Below are 5,591 nucleotides of genomic sequence, written 5' to 3'. Positions count from 1 at the left end.
CTATCTGATGGATAACAAGCACTGTAACTGTTGTAAAGCATAACTTTAGGTTACAATTCTGTCAACATTTCCTGAACAAACATTAATTTTAACATTTAACATTTATTCAAGGACTATTTCTAAAATATGCACCCTTGACAACAAGAAAGACAAATGCATGTGAGTTTTTTTCTCTACCTTTTCTCATGGAGGAAAGGTCGGTTCTGTGTTAGTCTCTGTCTCATTCACCTTCTTTTGCTGTAAACAACTGAACAGAAAATGCAATACATTTCACAGTGCTCCAAATGTAAACAGAGAAAGAGTGAATTCATAAATGACTTGATTTCCTAACCACAATCCAGACATGAGAAGCATCCCACTGTCAGTGGGAATATTGACTGCGTCAAATAAATGATTTAATATAAGAATTAAATGTTTTGTTTTTTTATGGTATTATCCCACTAGCAGAAAACATTCAAAATAATGGCAAAAATAAATTTTTATGGCCTAAATCCAAAATGATTTAGTTGCAATTATGCTGTAAAATTAATAGAATGGATTAATAGACAGCTTAAGTTATACACATGGGTATAACTAAAGCTTTCAGTATCTTGCCTGTTTGATTTCGAATTTTTCTCACACACACAAAGACACACCCACCTAATTTCTTTACCATTTATAATCAGCGTTGACATTGCAGTGAAGGTATCAAAGCCATATTGCTAACACTCCACTTGCTTTTGTTTCCACCTGTGGCACCTGTGGTGGCAGCTTGCTCTCTTGTAGCTCTAATGTATTCATGACAGTGCCGCTTGAGTCTCTCCTCTCATCAGAATATTCTCCACTTGTTCTCTCACTTCCAGTGGTCCTCAGGAGAGGGGTCATCGCCGAGCTTCCCAATTACAGAACACAACTGATGGTTGTCCACTGTTTCCCTCCAATCTAATTAGGCCTATTTTTATAGTTTTACTGAATAGGAAAAACGGGTGGCAGGTCTATATTTAGGATGCACAAGACATGATGTTCCAGGAAACTCAAGTGTTTATTCTTGTCTATACATGCATACACAAACATCCTAGAACTGGTCTACAGAAGTCTCGTTGAGAGTGTAGTGGGTGTGCGTTTTGTATTATGTATTTCTGACATGATCTCTGCTATGTTTTACTTGAAACTGAATGGAATCTGTGAAGCCAAAGACAAAATTCAAGAAGTGGATACAACACAAGTTGTATCAAATCGTATGCTCTGTCTCTCACCACTGCTCTCCCTCTTCCCACACACATAACATATTATACTTATAAGCACACACTTATCCCTGTTTTCTCCTGACTCATGCTCTGTGTCTCTCTCCTTCTCTCTATCACATGCACATATCCACACAACATAAGAGGGTTCTTAATGTAAGGTGATCATGTAAAGTTCTTTGTTGATAAAAAACAACTAACAAACAATCAAAATGGCAAGAGACGTGTGTAAAATAAGCAACCTAAAAATATATATATACTTAGGGAGAAAAATTGCTTTATTTTTCCAAATTATAACTAAGCAAAACATTTTGTGCATAATATGACGTGCTAAAATGCAAAACTGTTGACCAGGTTAACTACAACTAGAATGATGATGTATTCCTCCAAGGCCAAAACGGCAAACCTTGCGGATTCATATATTTTCTGTTCAAAACAATTCTTAGAAAGGGAGAAGGGAAAGAGAAATACAGGATGTTTACAGCTGGGGATAAAGGGAGGGTAGAAAAAAAGAGGGGAGGGAGGAAGGGAGGGAGAAAAGAAGGTAGGGAGGGAGGGAGGAAGGAAGAGAGTTCTAATAAATATCTTGATTGCATACTGATACAGCTCTGTGTGTGTGTCCACTCCTTCGTTAAAAATATTCCAGAACGGCAAGTTTAGCATTCAACACGTGTCGCGGGAGTGATGAGGAGAGAGAGAGAGAGGTTGCTAGGTGACGGGGCGTATATACTGAATTTTAACAAAATAACTGGTGAGACGAAGAGAGGGAAGGAGAGAGAGGTAGTCAGCAACATGTAGGCTAGCCGAGTAAAGAAAGGTCGAGACTGTAAAGCCGAGCAACAACATTTGAATTCATTCACATCGGGAGATAGCCCGCAGGAAATGGGCACGAGAGGGATGGGTGTATTGTGGTCGGAGAGACGCGGGGAGAAGAGAGTGTCAGGCTCCTGAAAACAGTGAGTATTTTTTCATTACTGAAGGTGGATGTTTTTTCTTTTTTTTTCTTTTGGAAGTGTTTCAAGGTTTGCCCTTCAAATTGGCTAAATGTTATGCAGAGAAACACAAATACTGCCGTATCATGTCTCGCGGCTATGATGTGTCGTATGGGCAGCTGGTTTGATGGATCGGAGACAACCGGCCGGTGTGCGAGGCTTTGACCCCTCTGTCATTGATGCGCGTGCACACACACCAAGGGCTTTGACTATTTTCAGACGCACGCACGCACACACACATGCACTGACACACTGCGCGGGCATAGGCTACTGTACATGTAGCTTATAGTACCCCCCCCCCCCCTCTCACTCTTACACACCGTCTGAGTTGAGACATAACTTACATTAGTGATGTGATAAATGTATTTATTTGTGTATCTAACCGAATACCCGCGAGGTTAGCTTATTACCATATTAGGATGACTCCACGGCTGCATTTTAAACCGATTGTTGCGCATGTGTGCATTTGTCCTTTCCACTGCCTTGTCCATGTTGGAAACACTTGCCCCTTTTCCAGTCAGCAGTCGGCCACGTTTGAGCTATTCGTCCTAGAGCTGCTATCACATCTCAAGATCCATCCTTGAGCTCCCTGCATGTATAGCCACCAGCTGTAAGCTTCTCAATGGGAGAATCTATCAGAGGACAATTCTAAGAAATAAATCCTGAACAGTGCCTAGCCAGGGCAATTTCCCTCATCTTTTGAGACATCTTCAAGGTGCACTACATGCATTGGTCTAGCATGTATATAGAGTAAACACTTTGATCAAGGGCCATGGCATCGTCTGTGTTCCTATATCTTGTGTTGTAAACGTAGAGTTGAATAATACACAGTTGAAGCAGGGTGCATCCCTGAATGTGATTGAGAAAACCTCATGAATGGAATTAGGTCTACCCAAAGGGAGATGGAAAATAGCCCGTTCCTGTCATGTCATCGTTGATACATTGCCTTTGAGCAAATTCTACCGTCCATGTGTTAGGATTCTGTTGCTCTTTTGCTTTCTCTCTTGCTCTCTTTTCTCTCGTTGTCTCTCTCGCAAGAGTAGCCTAGATTCAATCTTACCTCTCCCTGTCACCGTCTGGGTTTGCAACCAGCCATATTCGGTCTGTCTGACTATGGCAGGTCGAAAATGTTTGCTTTAAACTGTGAAGGGACAGGTGGGTGTATGTGTGTATTTGTCATTTGAAGACAATCGAGTGGAAGTTTCCTGTCATCAGTTTTCTCATGCTCTGTCTGTGGTGGACTGGTTTGGGGAAGGCTTACTCAGGGGCCATTCTCTCATAAAGACATTCTTTCTAATTGTGACACTAAGCCTGGATGCTCCATTTCATTCATGTAATCCTGGAATGGGTAAAACACACACACACACACACACACACACACACACACACACACACACACACACAGAATCCCACGTTTGTGTCTGGACTATCATGACTTGGGCTAAGCCATCCCGCGGGGACAATGCATGCAAAGGGTCTCTCCAGTCTACTGAGTCTGAAAACAGCAGTGCAAGATGCTGGAGGAGAAGATTTGACTTGACATTTTTGTGAGTGTTGAGAAAACGTTGACCAGTAGCAAACCTGTCTGAGTAAATCAAAGGGTACTACAGCTGCTGTCCCTGGTACACAGAGAAAGAGAAGGAGAAAGGAAGGTGAGGAGGATGAGGACGAGAAAGAGGCGGAGGTGTAAGAAAAGGCGATGACGAGGGAGGAAAAAGAGGAAGAGAGGAATGAGAAAGGCGAGGAAGAGGAGGAGGAAGCATAATAAGATTGAGATAGAAAACGAGACAGCGAGAACAATAGAAAGGATTCGATTTCCGGTAGACGGCAGAAAAAACATATGGTGTTCGAAAGGAAGGGAGGGAGAGTCTGGATGCACCTGTAGCATCACCTAACCTAACCTACCATGCAGTCACTGGAGTCAGTTTCATAGTAGCCTTAGACCTGGAATCACTTACCCGATTGATACCCCTTTCACACCAACCTAACAACATGAGTTCGCAGGCATGAACTGTTGGTGTGAATTAATCTCCCAGTGATCACTGACCCGTGCTGGCAGGGCTGGTCAAAACGTGGATTAAACCCATGTTAGACAACAGCTGGGCTGCTGAACGTTAAACACTGCAGTTTTAGGATCACATTTATGGAGCACTACATAATGATGTACATTCCATTTGTGTGACTGTGTAAATAAAAGACTGCGCCGTTTGCCTCTCAGTTGTTTTGAGCGAAATGATTAGTACATGGCAAGACACAATCGAAAAGGTTCAATTGGGTTTCTTACATCACGCTTTTACAAAGTGAAACACGACAGTCCAACTTTTGTGCTGAACAAGAGTCCTATGAGAAAGGGAACTATATGGTAATTACCTGTATGGTAGGTTTAGTCTTGGATGGGTTTAATGGTCTTCCTGGTATAAAAGACAGAATAATGTCACTTCTGAACCTAGCTAATACAGCATAGCCTACCAGGGATCAGAGAGGCACTTGGACAAGCTTGTAAAACAAATCCGTGGTGATGATCGACCAGCGTCCCTCTCATCTCATGAACAATAAGCAGGTTTAGCCAGACTTTCAGGTAGGTGATCCAAACTGTATCCAATTACTTTGACCTTAAATCCCCCCAGTAATGATTTGCTCTGTTGAACCAATTCCCTCATGGGCAGTCTGATCCTGTATCCAGGGATGTATGGAGAAGGGGATTCTACAAACGTACGACAGACCATGAGGAACGGAAAGTATGGTAATCAAAACAATTATTTTCCCCCTCAATTGCCTTTTAAGAAGGGTTTTGTTTGGTCCTGAGAGCAGTATGCAGGGTGACGTGTTGCCTTGATTCACCTCTCCTCCATTGCCGCTCCACAGCGATGCAAGCAGCCTTGAAGAGGCAGATGCCTGTTCTGTCAACCTTGCTGAAAAGGAGGACATTTTAGATAGGTTTTCATACACCTGTTTTCTGCACCTTTCAACAAATTATAATAAAAATATGTTTGTTTTATAAATTCGTTTTCAAAACCCATTTCATGATATTGCTAATCCATACACCTAGAAAACAGCTCTCTGAAAAGAAAAAAACTACTTATTGGTCTTTTCAACAATTTCCAGTGAAGCCTTTTATGATTTAATTGCTCTATCAGGATCTGGTATCGTATATTTCTTCTACAGGTACAACAGGGAAAAAGTAACCCCTATTGGTTTAAGGCAGCGTACGTGTAGAGAGAGTTGTCATGGCAGCATTGTTGCCCTCAGGGGGACGGTGGTCAGCTCTCTTGCACACACGTGCTGTCCACTGCCCCCCTTGACAAGAAACAATAGGATTCAGCCTTCGATCCGGTTTAGTGTCAACGCACCAAAGTAGGGGTGAGGGGGCCCGCCG

General features: G+C 42.3%; 1 long non-coding RNA gene across 3 annotated transcripts; it reads left to right on the top strand.

Moving 5' to 3' along the window:
- The first annotated feature begins 1,970 nt into the window (after positions 1–1,970).
- LOC146295358 (uncharacterized) lies at positions 1,971–5,178 on the top strand. Of its 3 annotated transcripts, none has more exons than XR_014753276.1 (3): positions 1,971–2,179; positions 4,666–4,958; positions 5,081–5,178. It is a non-coding gene; the product is annotated as an uncharacterized LOC146295358 (long non-coding RNA). The 3 variants fall into 3 exon arrangements; XR_014753275.1 differs by having other exon boundaries at positions 3,846–4,958; XR_014753277.1 differs by having other exon boundaries at positions 1,971–4,793; positions 4,882–4,958.
- Positions 5,179–5,591: the final 413 nt, after the last annotated feature.

The sequence above is a fragment of the Hypomesus nipponensis genome, chromosome 4, assembly GCF_054491055.1.
Source record: "Hypomesus nipponensis isolate SF chromosome 4, ASM5449105v1, whole genome shotgun sequence".
NCBI lineage: Eukaryota > Metazoa > Chordata > Actinopteri > Osmeriformes > Osmeridae > Hypomesus > Hypomesus nipponensis.
The sequence above is the reverse complement of the archived record's forward strand: the minus strand, read 5'-3'. Positions and strand labels throughout refer to the sequence as shown.